At 44.3% G+C, this 16,188-nt stretch overlaps 1 protein-coding gene across 1 annotated transcript in view; it reads right to left on the reverse strand.

Annotated features, from left to right (window-relative positions):
- The window catches only part of LOC119187642 (putative 4-coumarate--CoA ligase 1), a 353,621-nt gene that overhangs the window by 237,435 nt on the left and 99,998 nt on the right, over positions 1–16,188 (reverse strand). The window contains exon 2 of the mRNA XM_075878455.1: positions 1,824–1,975. The gene's annotated coding sequence lies outside the window, so the exon portion shown is untranslated. The remainder of the gene's footprint in view (positions 1–1,823; positions 1,976–16,188) is intronic.

A 16,188-nucleotide genomic window follows, 5' to 3' on the forward strand; every position in this document is an offset into this window, starting at 1 on the left:
ACGGAGCCAGAAGGACGAAGATTAGACAAATTCATGTACTATCCATCATTCCCAAGCTCGCTGAAGCGCCTTGCGTTGCAGCTCCCACAGACTCTAGCAACTAAGTTGCCTCTAGTGAACCTACAGGAAACTCTATGCATATCTTCACACGGCCAGACTAAAGGAGCGTGCCGCTCCTTAAGTTCGGTCGTATTCACCAAAGACTGGTTGTTTTGCTCGCCACTAGATGACGCGAAAAGAGGATGTGGTTGCTCCTACTCTCGCTAGGACACACTGCAAGCAGGTGCCAGGGCGCACAGGCCACGAGCTGGCGTGTTCCCTTTGATAAAAATTTATAGTTTACACATTATTTTACCAGTCAGTTGAAAAACGCAAGGTTGGTGTGAAACAGGCAGCACAGTCACAACGGAAGCTGGTGTGGCAGCTTTTTTAGAGTCTGTTGTGAACTGTCTTTGGCAACTACTACAAGGTACACTTGCATGGTTCCTCTATGCTATGCATCGTTTACGTATAAATGCCTTGTGATAAACGTTTGGAACAAATACCAAGTTTACACACCTTGAATTCCACGTTATCACCTATCGGCGTCATCTTTATTTTCAGAAATGAGATCATCTTTCAATATCATTATTGGAAGAGCTGTTTTCTGCCATTTCTTTCCAAATGTTTCCAGAGTGTCATCGTTTTGTATAGATTCACAAAAACATTCTTGGCTGCACAAGTTCCCGTCTAAATTTTACTCGATGAAAGAAATTATCCTGAAGTACCTGAATTTCCCGTGTAAGGCTGCACAGTGCTGTTTTAAGGATATAAAAATGATCACATAGGACTTTCAGCTTGGTTTTGAAGCTTTCCCATACAATGTGCATTTTATACGCCGCTTCTGTAGCAAAAAACATCATAATACGCATCGAAGCCCCCATTTTGTCAGATATTACAACGCTGTCGCCATTAATGCGAGGAGTCGGCCCGGTAGAAACCACTAGGTCATGCATAGCTTCTGAACAGCAGGTCTGGTACATAATCTCCTTATTTCAATATGAAATATTAGACCTATATTAGATATAGGAAATGTGTTCGTTCAAATGTCATGTTTAGCGGACGCTGTTGTTGACCCTTTTCTCTCTTCCCACTCCTGTTCTGACAACCTTGTTGACTATTCCGGCCCCAGTGGGGCTAAATTTTTAGATGGTGGCCCACTAGCTAAAATGAGTATGGGACCCCTGTGTGAAAGGTCCTCTTGTGTTGCAGCGAACCATAGGCTTTATGGTTGACGCTTCTACAACCTCCCTTTCATTACTCTCCATCTGAATTTGTTGTGGCTTACATTATGGTTAACTGAAGCTTCCACCGATCGAACATGTCCACCTCCAGCTTGCGATGTACCACTGCATCCACGGAAAAGTGCTTGTTGGTGGCTTCAAAGGCATGCGCACGTCATGCGCCACACTTACATAACATGACGATGAAAAAAAAAAGTGTAAGTTTAAGGGCTGATTTTCTTCGTTGGACTTACTAATAATGGGAATTAACAGACAATGAAGCAAGGAAAGTACATGGCATGTTATTTGAGTTTACTCTAAATTACTTCTAATAACATTCCCTAGACTTTCTTCGGTATCATCATTCGTTATTTCTCAATACTAATATTGAGATAATTCTTATGCCACCATGAATCACTGCTCGACAGCGACACGACATCTTTTTAGGCATTCTGCGATTTATTGAGCGGTTAATCAATGTATCATTTCTACTTTCTACGTCCTTGCAGTTATTGCTGTAGTTGTACAGCATATCAATAAGAGAGAAAACAGGTAACTTACTTAACGAGAACCCTACTTCAATTTGTCATTGTTTCTGGAAGCAGCGCTTCTCAGTGGTGAAGTGGCGTTGAGTGTCTTGTTACCGTGGATGTCACAGACGTCTGGAGCATTCTCGGCGCCGGCTTTATTGTGGTGCGGCCCAGCTCACCCAGCTGCAAAGCAAGGCTGGTTTAAGATATGTTGGCACACGGAATAATATCGATAATATTAATAAGGGTATGTTGACATCCAAACAAGGCACAAGTTACTTCTTAGCACATTATTAGGCCGTTTATACAACACTGTAGGTCAAAAATATTTTTTTTTCTTTTGCAGTTTTACGTGCCAAAAACGACATCATTACGAGTGACGCAGAAGTGAAGGGCCACAGAAATTTCGACCATCTGGGGTACTTTTTCATGTGCACCTAAATCTAAGTTCACAGGTCTCTAGCATTTTGCCTTCTTTGAAATATGGCCGCTGGGGTCGGAATTCCATGCAGCGGCTTAAAGCCCTGCATTCGAGTGCCGCAACCACGAGACCACTATTGTGGGGTGACATTTAGGAATAACGTTCTCTGTAGCATCGGGACGTAAGTTATACTCGATCCATATAATACAGAAATGAAATTCCAACATGATGCTGTTATAGAAAAGCTCAAATATACAAAGAATAATGCTACCTAACATCACATACACCCCGTAGATGATATATACTATATAAATGTAATAGTGAATATAGCATGTTCAGCAATCCCCCCCCCCCCCCCCCCCTAATTCTCCCTCTTTTCACACTTTCACCTGCTAATGTCTGAAAATGCACCGATAAAAAAGTAAAGTGATCTTATTGTAAGACTTTGGATTCTGAGAGTTGCACCCACGCTTATTGCGCTGTAAACTAGTGATTACTGCGAACAACTTCATTTAAATGCGGAGTGCTTTATGGGCCCGTGCGGTCGTTTCGTGTGTCGTGTCATCATCTCCTGTAACTCATGCTTTCGCTTGGCGTCACGCAGGTTAAAACATGTGTAAAATACCCAGGTATCATTCGGTATAAGAAAGCGGCGGGAAAGTGCAATGAGAGTGAATGAGAGAGAACGAAGGATGGAGAGGGTGAAAATAGCAAAGTACTGTGTAGATAGCATAGAAAGGGGTGAAAAAGGAGAAGCTGAGGTGAAAAGGAGGGAAGGGCAAAGTATCGCATAGCAATGTATGGTATCGCGCTGGCAAAATTATGTATAACATAGTAATATGCACCGTATCTATTGTATTGTTTAGAAGGGAGTGGGAGAGTGAAGTAAGAGTGGGGAAGTGTGACATGAGGGTGAGGAAAAGGGAAAGAACTAGAAGGCAAATCATAGCACAAGCGTCTATAGTATGGCTAGAAGGTGGGAAAGCGAAGTGAAGGTGAGAAGTGATCTGAGGGGAAAAAAGAACAGGGGAGGGTAAATGGTGACAAAGGTGTGTATATTATACAATAGAGCAGGAGGGAGGGAAAGAGTAGTTAGTGCGAGAAAGTGTAATGTGAGACTGAAAACGAGAAAAAAAATTACCGCCATATACACAAAGTGAATGTTAGGGGACCTACCTTGCTCAGATATGATCGGGTAACCCGGAAATCTTCCGTACCTAACTTAAACTAAGGAAATTCGATATGTCTCGTTAGAATCTGCCCAACGTTATGAAGCAGACGGACGTAGTACACAGTAAACACAAATAGAAATTTTGTGTGCACTAAAGTATCTAGCCAAGATGGAAATATGATGTTTATAGTTGCTCAACGACGGCACCCTGAGCGTTGATTGTCATGATTCACATGTTGGGGACTGCAAGACATGTTCGACCTGCTAGGCTGTTCGAGCCACTTAGCGAGTAAAATGGACCCTACGTGATGAGAGGAAGGCTAAGTATTCGCTAGAGACGTCGAAGTCACTGTTCTCGTGCTGAATTAAACAGAAGTCGGCCCATGAGTTCATTGAACATAACATAAGGTGTTTTACAGCCGCAAACGTCGCAACAAAGCGGTGGGCCTAATGCTCTGGAGAAGTCGAGTCGTAACCTCTCGATGAGTCATAATAACAGAGTAAGAAATAACGCATTTCATTGGAAGCCTACTGTAACCACAAATATTGGGAAGTGCTTTTGCGAGCTGATTGATTTGTAATCAATGGGAAAAAACGCAACGTGTACCACTCTGTTTTTTTCAATTGCGTATGAAGAAAAAAAAAGCTAGGCCTGTGCGGCACGCGCCGCACAGTCACAGCGAAAGCTAGCAGAGTGGCGTTTCAGAGCCTTTTCGAAACACTCTTTGGTTGCTACAAGCCAACTGCTGAGTACCCACTGCGCCATAAAGATATACTTTGTGTGGTAGGCCAGCTTTCACTACGCTATCTTTCGTCATTCTTTGAAGAAGCGGGGTATCCACTAAACACTTGATGGAAATTCTGAGCAATTTTTTCTTGCAGTGGCTCACGACAATGAAGAAATATGCCAGAAGTGGGTATGTGCCACAGTTAATAGGTGATCAAGAAGAAGTTTCCTAATGGGTTGGAAATCGGAAAACCCAGTCTTTACGCTATTCGCATTGTGTGACGCCATGCTGTTCCTTTGAGGTTCTAAAACGCTTTCTTACTGATATTAACACGATCTCTTTGCCGATATCAAGCCTTAGCCTAAGGCCAGTTTAGAAACAAGTTCTAAGCACTGGCGTGGCTCAGTGGTAGAATACTGCATAGTCACGCATGGAACCAGGGTGTCATTGGTGTTTTTTTATATACCAATTTTTTTTCGTTCGGTACTCGTTACGGACACCGGCGGTGGTGGTGGCGGACAACTACAGAGCCGCACGTGACCCATGTTCTGATTTCATAATAGCTTTCGCGGTTATGAGAAAAAATTAGACGGTATGTACCACGCCTGCAGTAACACAAACACGCAGCTGATGAAGCCAATTTGGAATTTTCGTGCCGCCTGAGTCGGCGTGTAATTGGCGCTTCATCTGAAAAAGCATTGCTTTCGATCCATTATGCGTATAGCGTACAACCCCTCTACACGTAACTAGAGCGCTGGTTTTTCTTGTAACACTATCTAAATAATCACTTGGCTCTCGATGGTTCAGAACTACAGTTGTACTTCATCTGATAACGTGATGAATACTTCGAGTAAAAAAAAAAAATTAAGAGCCTTAGTTTTTCTAGCAAGGCGGAAAGACGGGTTACGTGGGATGATGTGGAATATTTTTACGAAGCATTTCTTGGCGAATTTCGGGGACATTGAGTCTGTCTGTCTGTCTGTCTGTCTGTCTGTCTGTCTGTCTGTCTGTCTGTCTGTCTGTCTGTCTGTCTGTCTGTCTGTCTGTCTGTCTGTCTGTCTGTCTGTCTGTCTGTCTATCTATCTATCTATCTATCTATCTATCTATCTATCTATCTATCTATCTATCTATCTATCTATCTATCTATCTATCTATCTATCTATCTATCTATCTATCTATCTATCTATCTATCTATCTATCTATCTATCTATCTATCTATCTATCTATCTATCTATCTATCTATCTATCTATCTATCTATCTATCTATCTATCTATCTATCTATCTATCTATCTATCTATCTATGTATCTATCTATCTATCTATCTATCTATCTATCTATCTATCTATCTATCTATCTATCTATCTATCTATCTATCTATCTATCTATCTCGCCTATGACATTTTTTTTTACATTTAGCTCTCCTGGCCGTTTTGGTAATGGTATCGTTGCCAAAATTTGTATGGCATGCATGACGGTATGACGAGCATAAGTCATAATTCATATTTTATGGTTTTGCTGCTCTTGTGGTGGTTTAGTTCACACGACATATTGCAAAACTAATGTGGTGTGACATGACTGCATGGCAAACAGGAGTGACAAACTCTAACGCGCAAATCATCCCATACAGATCATGTACTTCACGCCACGCTCATGGTGCGCTCGCGGACGCTTCCCTCGCTTCACACATACCAAACGTCATGTTACGGGACGTGGGTGGATGTCGAAGGCATATGACTAATGCAAACATCATAATCATGAAATGCGTGTCATGTAAGAAAATGACTACATGCCACGCTCATGATGCGCTCGCGGCTATTTCGCTAGCTTCACATATACCTAATTTGACCTTACGTGAAACGAACGGATGATGAACGTAAATTACATGTCCACACATCATAATACGGCCTTAGAAGTCATGTATGGCATCAATCACGTCCGTCTCGTAACGTTGTGCCTAATTTAAAGTGACATATTAACCTTCCTTAATCGTGCTTCGCATGTCAAGGATTCCTCCTGTATGTGGAATCTGCCAATTTTTTAAAATGCCTCCTTTAAAGGTTACAGAAATGTTTAAAATACTGATAAATTGGTTTGAATGAATAAATTCGTTTATGTACAAAGGCAATATAGCGCAAGATCAGGGCACAAAACGAGCGCTCAGTGGCCACAACGGTATAGTTCATTGCACAATGGAAGTTTGTAGCCCACAACACAAGCGAAAAAGAAGCGGAAAGGTAGAACTCTAAAAACAAATAAGAAAACTTTTCAAAAAGTAACTCATTAGTCCTTCAAGTATCATCCCCTATACCTCCCCGAAAGCAGGTGCGCCTTTCCCGAGAGTTAATTGTCAGAAAGCAATCGACGGCTTTCTAGCCCATATGTGATCACCCTGTATCAACTACACGGACTATCAACGCATCCACGCCTATCATGATCGATTTAGTGTCTGTAGAGCGTGAAGAACGATAATTAAGCGCCTTCACTTGATTTTCTTTTCCTCATTACGTTGTTGCAGTGATCCAGCGAACCATATCATAATAAATGTACTACACCGTTACGATACCTTGTGTACCGGTTCGTCTGGAATTATTTTAATTCGACACAAGCCGCGCCCATGCTTACTCCTTGTTGGGGTGAATATACAGATTGAGCGCAATGAGGAACGTCATGTTCCGCCATTTCACTACGTTGGCCTCAATTCGCCATGCCTCGCACACGCCTCTGACACACAATATATGAGGACCCATTCAGATTTGCATATATAAAACTTGACATTCACTGTGGCCAACAGCATGCGCTACCCGTAGCTTCAATACAAAGCGATATTGATTATTTTCGTGACGAGTCAGAAGAATTCTCCTCTCGAAGTTCCCGAGTAAACCGGCACGAGTATACAGCACTTGCCCTGCTCTCTATTATAAGAACACTCCAAGTCTGCACACACACAATTGAAGGCAAGTAATATATATGAGGATCGAGTGATTGATAGTTCATTCCACCTGGCGCTTTCTCGTGAATGGCGGGGTCAAACACCACGGTCCATTTCTCTTCCCAAGTGGCACGTGTTATTCTCAGACACTGAACAACTTTGAAACACGTTCGAGTCGAGTAACTTTAATCGTGCGTGTGCGTTATCCTCTGCTTAAAGTTTGCCAAGCAATTTCACGCACCGCTCTCTTGAAGGCTCACGAAATAATGAGTAAAAAGGTGTCAAAACCTCGTGGCGATTTTTTTTTCTGTGTTTTTCCGGCCCACTTAACAGGCATCTCCCGACGACATGCACCACCATACTTGAAGCGTTGCCGGCGTTCGCTGCAACGACGGTTCCCTAGTTTGCACAACTACTTCGGTTGCTCTCAATATAGCTGGTCATTTTATCAGCGACGCGCGGCGCTTTGTTTGCTCTCCGGTCGAAGACAGCCAGGCCACTTTACAACGTGCTGAGCACTCGTCGAAGACTTTGCGGCACAAGTTTGAATTGGCCCAGCTTAAAGCATTATTAAGTGGCTTGATAAGTTTAATGAATACCCGTGTCGACATGCCACGTCATCAGATTGGGAATAAAAATAAATTAAATAAAATACGCCCTGACTGGAAATAGGGCAGATAAGCCGACTGGGCGGTGGCACGCCGGGATGGTGCAGGACTGATTTTCATAGCTGATATAACATATTCGCGACTTATAAAGTCCAATGGCCGATTAAAGCAAGTTTTTGGGAACTATTTGTTATTCAAGTAAATGTAAGTTGCTGCAGTTATCGAAGACTAATGTTATTTCAAACTCATTGCCACATTGAGTGGCTAAAGAGAACTTGGCTGTAATGTTTGATAGAGTCCCAAGAATTTTGGTGTGATGGTCCTGATGTATTGCAAGCATGAAAAGTCCCGATGTGCATTTGCATAATGTTCTACATAGAAAAACAGTGAGAAGCTCTGCGAATAACGCGCAGTCATAAAGAAATGAGTTGTTTTAATTTCAGGAAAAGAATAGTATAGTAAGCATGAAATGTCTGTTTGATCGAGAAGGAAAAGAAAACCTCCGACAGAAAGGGTATTTTTTCTTGTTCAATGCTCCTAGTTTAGGTGACGGGCTAGATGCAGTTAAAGGTCACAAGGCAAAATAAGACAAAAGAGAGAAAGAGAGAGATACCGCATATTTATAAGCATGACAGCCCTCGAATGCCTCTTTTTGTTCACATGCCGTCATGGTGCAGAACACTAAAAACATTGTGGCCAGGCATTAATGCTACAACTGTAAATCACATTTGCCCAGAAAGCGCGAAAACTATGAACATGAATAACGTTTGCTGGTATAGAGTAGTAGATAATGCATGTAGTTTTTATACGGGAATAGCAGCAGACGCGTAACAGGAAAAGTGGAGATGACAAAGGGCAGAGCGCTAACTACAACTAATAAAGTATTTTTCGGTCACACTGTATATTTATGAGAATACGCTATCGGTATCAAACAAGGTACTGCCAAGAGACAAGAAAACATAGGAAAACACCTCCACAATCAAGTGTCACCCACTTCATAAACAAAGTATTCACCTTTCATTTCAGAATAAAATGTCATTTTTTAGCAAGATTAAAGGCGTGGCAATGCAGGAGACACTGACCTCGTAATTTAGGCATTTAAGCACGTGCTTCAATCCTTTCATTTCCTGTATTTTGCCAGAATCTGTGCACTATGGAGCCTCGATCATAGAAACAATTACAATTACAATCCCGGAAGTTCCAAGTGGCCCGTCGTCAGCCTGGTCATGTTATCTGAGGTTCGTTTTATCTATCATTTAGGCACCCTGTCCGTCTGGCCGCTATACCTTTTTCCAAATGTTAGCGCTGTCAACTTTATTTCTTCACCCAGAGCCATCGTTTACGGAGTCGAGCTGAGTCTTGTATATTTGTCTGCATCGCAGGGTGGGTGTGCTATAGGCTATCAGCAGAAGCCAGCTCCAGTGGAACAGCAGTACAGCACAGCTTCTCTACCGAAAAATCACCCTTCTGTGCAAGCGTAGCTTTTGTAATTGTTGCTACACCTGGCGGCATGAGACTGCTAAAACTTGACTCAAGAGAATCTTTGTAAGGTTTGTTAAAGTGGTGCGCAAATATATGCATTTCTAACAGCGAAGCTATCCCATCAGGTGTTCACAGAAAAAACCTTGCGGAGCATTGTCGTTTTCATGACAGGGAAGAGAAGAACGATCTATTCATTGCCCAACAGATCGGTTGCATGTGAGGCTGCTTTCTTGGTATTGTGCACCACTGCATCTAATCAAGTGGCGACTAGTACAAAAGAAAACAAATATTCTGATCTCTGAAGAGTATCTGTTCTCACGCACAGCCCGTTTCCTACTACTCTAACATTTCGAGAAAGAAAGTAATGATCCGTTCCTATCAGTGTTTCGAAAACTTGACGTGTACACATACCCATAACGACAACTTAAACGCCATGATCGTATATCAAAAGCTAGAAACGTTTGAGATACTGTATTTTTTTACCTTTTTCAATAGTGTTGCTCAATAATGTCGTGTTTGAAGGTAGAACTGCTTTTTATAAACATCAGAGGTAACGTGATGGTGGTCATCAGAGCACATGAGCAGACACAGAGATTTGCTGAAGTTTCTCTGTTTCTTTTTTTATCGCCGAATTTTCCGTGATTTTCCTTCTTTGCACTTTATCGCGCTGTTTTTCTGTGTTGTATTATCGTGCTTGTGGCACAGCTTGGTAGAGACGTGACCTAGTGGAGTTACAATAATCTAGGCGCATTGTAACATCCAACCAGAGGGCGGCGCAAGCATTTTTTTATGTGGGGAGGGAGGGGGGCACACCAGTATTTTATGCGTTGTGCTTGGACAATGCTTGCTCTTCGAGAGGGAGGAACGGGCCATCCGCTTCAATGACCACAGGCCTTACACACATCTCCTGAGAAATATCCGCTTTCATCCCTCCTTTGGGTATAACCACATACTACAGCCTAAACGCACCCATTGGTCATATTATTAATTTATATATCGATTCATTCATTAATTTGCCCACGTCCTCACAATGACACATCAGGGAAGAGGAGGGCGGAAAGATTGATCGTATGCGAGGAGATTAGTTGACAATGACAGAGACAGAAGCAGAGTGAGAGTGAGGCAAATGAAGTTAAAAAAAATGTCGCAATGTCCGGTTTTTTCAACTGCGGAGCAATAGGGAGAATAATAATGTAGATGTGAAGTGTTTGTGAAACCATCCGTGAGCCGAAACGTGCAGAATGTGCCAGATTCCCAAAAAGTGCCTGAACGCGGAGAGTTTGGAGATCAATTTGGAGGCTTCGATTTAGCACTGAAACAGTGTGCGAAAATTACCACTCTGAATTATAAATTTCGCAAATGTTCTATACGTATTTGTTAATCAGCAACTATTTAGCACACTAAGTTTCGGCCGCTCCCTACACGTCGCCAGTAAAATAACCGTTCTATTTTAAAGTCGCCATTTTTTATATTACTTCACAGAAACTCGCGGTACATAATCCGGTGGCTAAAGAATCATGACCGACATTCTTTACACTGGCGAAGAATCACTACAATTATCGCCTTCCGTTAGAACTCTGCAGAGCTGGAAGGCAGTAACGTATAGCGCAGCTGCAAAATGGGGTCAATTCTAGAATGCAGGTCGTTTACGAAAGCGATTAGTCTTACACGGAGTAACAAGGGCTTGAAGTAAAGTGGAGTATATAGGGACTAAGAAGATATGATTTCATGACGATGATGATGAACATTAGGTCGTGAGTTGAACTATAGCGCCCATGGCAACCGCTGTGTGATGGAGAGGCCACGCGAGTGCGCTCGTAAGCTTATTAAGGCACACCAGATGGTCAAGATTGATCCAGAGCCCACTAATACGGCGTTCGTCGCTAATCCTCTGTGCTGCTAGGGTGACGCATATTTCAGTGTATGATTAATTATTTTTAACGTGCAAGCGGCTAAGGGAGGAAAATGTCATGGATTATCTAGCTTTCACGAGCTACTCATTAACGTGCAACTTGACGAGCAAAATAGCCCGCCGGGGTGGAATGGTGCTCGGCTGCTGACCCGAAGGTCATGGGTTCGATCCCGGCTGCGACAGTTGTAAATTGACGGAGGCGAAATGTTGAGTCTCGTGTACTGTGCGATGTCAGTTCACGTTAATGAGCACCAGATGGTAGAAATTTCGCAGTCCTCCACCACGACTTCACTCTTCAATCATATAGTTGTTTTGGGACGTTAAACCCCAATAATTATTATTATGTGACGTGCAAAAAAGGTAATGGTGAAGCTTGCTATTATTAGCTCTTTTCTTTTCTTGAAAGAACTGAATACTCTGGAAGTTTCACGCACTTTCACGCAACAATGACCCTTTAGTCATTTCCTTTACGACTACTGCTCCTTTCTGATTCATAACGACACACACGTGTGAGATTTGCGTGACAGGCATACGGTGTCCCGGCGTTATGGCCCACATGGTTACAAAATGTGAGCGTATACAAAACAAAGCCTTACGGTTCATTTTCGACTCCTATTCCTGAACTTTTTCCGAATTTATTTGAGGATCATTGCTCTCTTGCGGGCAGCGATGGATCCAGACCCCACCGTACGCAATACGGACTTGGCGTTACCTTCGACGTCAACCTCAAGGAAGCGCAACAGCCGGGAGGACGACAGCACCAGTGACAGCACTGAACTGTACACGGCGAGTAGTGAAGACAGCGACGACGATTTCATCCCTGCAGTGAAGCGTAAAGCTAAAAGGAGAATGGTCGGCGCGTCTTCGCCAGTTAGCATCTCTACCATGAAGGCGGCGTGCAGTTCTGAACGCCATACCATACTTTTTGTTCCTGTCGACTCTTCGATCAACCTGAAGAACATGAACACGCAAGTGTTATCAGCGCGTCTCGAAGCTATCGTGCCTAATGAGATAAAGGATATTAGACTCAACCCACGGAAGAATATCTTGGCCATAGACGTTGAGCACCCGGCTGCGCTACATACCCTGCGAACTGTCACGGAGCTCGGAGGCATCTATCTCAGTACTTACATTCCGCAGAATAGTGACACGACGACGGGCGTCATTCATGATGTTGATGTTTCCATACCAAACGCAGACCTTCTTGTTCTGATAAAGCCAGCTACTGGGGCAACGGACATACTTCAAGTAGGCCGGCTTGGCAAATCCCGTTGCATCAAGGTGACCTTCAGAGGTGATTGCATCCCATCACTTGTAAGGGTTGGTCATTTTCGTCACGTTGTCCGACCATACATCCCAAGACCACTACAGTGCCACAACTGTCTAAAACTGGGTCATGTTAGTGCTGTGTGCAACAACAAGCAAGTATGCCCACGTTGTGCTGGGCCCCACAAAGCAGAGGCTTGCCAAGGAACTCTCCTAAAAGGCAGCAACTGCAACGGGAACCATGAGACCTCGTCCAAAGACTGCCCAGTACTGAAGAAAGAGAGGAGCATTCTGAGACAAATGGTTAAAGACGGATCCTCACGAAAGGAAGCGGTAACGGTTGTTCAACGACGGCGTTCCCTTCGACGGTGGTTCTCGAAGAAAAGAAAAAGCAGTCCTGTGCCGAAGGTGCCTTCATTTACGCCGCCACCACCACCACCACCGCCGCCACGACCACAGAGACCTCCCCCGCCCCCACCACCAGGTGGGGTACATCCAGAGGTGCCGGAAGATACTGTGGCGCAACAGAGAACATCCGGCTCTGACTGGCCCGCTTTACCGCGGGTACACGTGTCTACGGAACCACAATATCGACAGTCAACAACGGATATGACCCCAGCAGGCAGTCTGTCCGCCCAAGAGGTACAAGTTTTTTCTGTATTGAGGTCGTTCATGAGTGTTATTCGCACTCAATTGAATAGTCTACAGATCCCTGCCGCTAATGCACGCTGCCAATCTTGGACACACTAGAACCAGTTCTTGCCGGACTTCAGTAACAAGATGGCGCACCGTAGACCACATCAGCCTTTCAGAGAAAAAGTCAAGCGTGCTTCCATAATTCAGTGGAACGCAAGAGGTCTACAGTCCGGAATGCCTGAGTTCAGACGATTTATTTTCAAAAATAAGTTTCCCATTATCATCATTTGTGAACCGCATTTTTCAAAAATACCTCGACTGTCGGGCTATGAATCGTTCGTTTCTTCATCGCGCATTGAGCGAATTCAAGTTGCTGTGTACATCCATAAAGAACTCACTTACGTTTTCCAAAGAGTAGAGTATCACAATGGAAATCACTACGTGTGTCTATATGTTAAAAAGAACAAGTTGTCGTTAACGCTGCGCATATATAGCACCGTCACGTCGACTAGATCAACAGATATTAAATGATATATGTGCAACGACTCCAGCACCTTGGATATTGACGGGTTACTTCAACGCCCATCATCCATTGTTGGGAAGCATCAGGACAAATCGAAAAGGCACGAACCTAGTTGATCTCGCTTCAGAGCACGGGCTTCAGGTGCTGAACGACAGCAGCCCTACTTATCTCCGAAGAGTAATTTACAGCAGTTGCCTGGACTTGGCATTAGCGTCGCATAGCATTGTCATGAAAGTCCAATGGTTCACAGATATTGAAACACATGGCAGCGACCATATCCCCACGTACATGACAGTCAAAGGTCTGGACGATTCTCCTTCCCCTGGACATTCAAGACTTATTGACTGGGATGAGTTTCAGATATCTGTGGAGAGAAAGTGCATGCACGAACCCCCGGAATCTATTGAAGAAGTGATTAGTTGTGCAATGGAGACTTCCACGAAGATATGTTCGAAAGAATTGAGACGCACGGCACTCGACCAAGAGTTGGAACAACATCGAGCGGTCCGCCGACGTGCCGAAAGACGATACAGACGCACGAAATCTATCTCTGACCTCAGAGAATCCAGACGCTTTCAGAAAAAAATCCAGCGTCGAATGCACAAACTTCATGAACAACGGTGGAAGAATTTTTGTGACCCGCTAGACCCTCGAAAGCACTTGTCTTCCGTATAGAGGACTCTTCGAGGTATTCACTCGCATCCGCAACAGCATCATCCCTTCGCCACTCTGGCGCTACATCAACGTCGCTCACAGCTTGATGTTTCTGGTGAATTTTGTGCAAATATTGCCGGCGACATCTCTATACCGATCGATCTATTGCCACAGGATGTTTCAGTCGCACGAGATCAGCAAATGGAGGTTGCATTCACCATGGAAGAACTTCATGCAGCATTGAACACATGCAGACGCTCATCGTCCCCAGGTCCGGATGGAGTGACCTATACTGCCCTACGTCACCTAAGCCCGAAGGAACAGCGCTGTCTCCTGGACATTTTCAATAAGTCTTAGCTTGATGTAATGATGCCTGATGAGTGGAAGTGTTGTCGCCTGGTGCCTTTGCAGAAGTCCGGAAAGTCTCCATTCAATTTGGCATCATACCGGCCTAGAGCACTAGCAAGCTGCGTTGGCAAGGTCATGGAGAAGATGCTGCTTACACGCATGGAATGGTACCTGGAACATTATAACATCTATCCTGATGCTATGGCTGGTTTGTGACGAGGTCGGTCCTAAGTTGATAGCGTTATTGACTTATTGACCTCTGTTCAGCATCAGAAAGCTCAGAAGTGGCTGTCGGTAGCTCTGTTCTTAGACGTGAAGGGTGCCTATGACAACGTGACCCATGAGGCTGTTCTCAATGCTCTTAAAGCAGCTGAACTTGGAGGTCGTGTCTTTCGATGGGTAAGAAGCTACCTCACAAAGAGATCCATGTTCGTTCTAACTGAAGATGGGTCTACGAAAAAGTATTTCACAAGTCGTGGGGTGCCACAAGGCGGTGTTTTGAGTCCGACTCTTTTCAACCTGGTTCTCGTGGGGCTCACCGAAATGCTGCCTCAGACAGCTTATATATCTCTCTACGCTGACGATATCTGCATTTGGGCGTCCGGCGTGACACGGTCTCATGTGCGCGCAAGAATACAGAAAGCGGCAACAATGACATCGACATACCTTCGCCAGCAAGGTTTGACTATCCCCACAGAAAAATGCGCAGCGGTGGCATTTACACGGAAACCGATGTCTTTCTACCCATTGTGCATCGATGGCGGATCAATACCATAAAAGAGCATTCACATATTTGTAGGTGCCATCGTAGATCGTGACCTAACCTGGAGCCCGCATGTCACATACCTGAAGAAAAAGCTCATTGGCATTGAGAATGTATTCAAGTTCGTCGCCGGAAAATCATGGGGCCCATCCGTGCACTCCATGCTGCAGCTTTACACAGCCCTCTTTCTCAGAACTCTCCGGTACAGCTTTCCTGTCCTGTCCAACACGTGCAAGACTAACATCCGTGCACTGCAAAGCGTACAAGCCCAAGCACTTCGGACAAGCCTTGGCCTTCCAAGATGCTCATCGACAGTGTCAACTATTGTTATTGCACAAGAACAACCGGTCACAACGCATACCATTGCCGAGACGATGAGAGCGCACATTCGGCATTTATCACGGCTACTGTCACATCATTTAGCGTGTTTGACAGCTCGGAGGCCCCATTTTTCGTACTGCGGTATTGTGACAAAACATCAGGACATACTACCGCCTGGCTTCATACTTGCGATGCATCTAGAAGCTGCGCTATGGAGTCTTCGTCTACCTGACGTGCACTTATCAGTTCCTGGAATCGTTAAGAAGGCACGCATGTCAACGCTAGCCCTGAAGCCATTGACTTTGCGTCTGTTGGACGAAAGGTACTTCAACCGCATACATGTTTACACTGATGGCTCCACTAATTCCAACAGCTCTACAGGAGCAGTGGTTGTTCCATCTGAAAATGTGTTGCTCTAGTACATGTTTTCTCACACCACGACGTCGACCGCAGCAGAGCTCGCAGCACTTCAAGGTTCAGTAAAGTACATTCTTCGGCAGCAACCTAACCAATGGGCCATCTTTTGCGACTCCAGGTCAGCCTTACAGTCACTATGGTTTGTTATGCAGCCGGGTTACACGAACAATCAGTATACCAGATAAGGCACGACTACAACGAAGCGCTCAAGGAAGG

The sequence above is a fragment of the Rhipicephalus microplus genome, chromosome X (genome assembly GCF_043290135.1).
Source record: "Rhipicephalus microplus isolate Deutch F79 chromosome X, USDA_Rmic, whole genome shotgun sequence".
Classification (NCBI taxonomy): domain Eukaryota; kingdom Metazoa; phylum Arthropoda; class Arachnida; order Ixodida; family Ixodidae; genus Rhipicephalus; species Rhipicephalus microplus.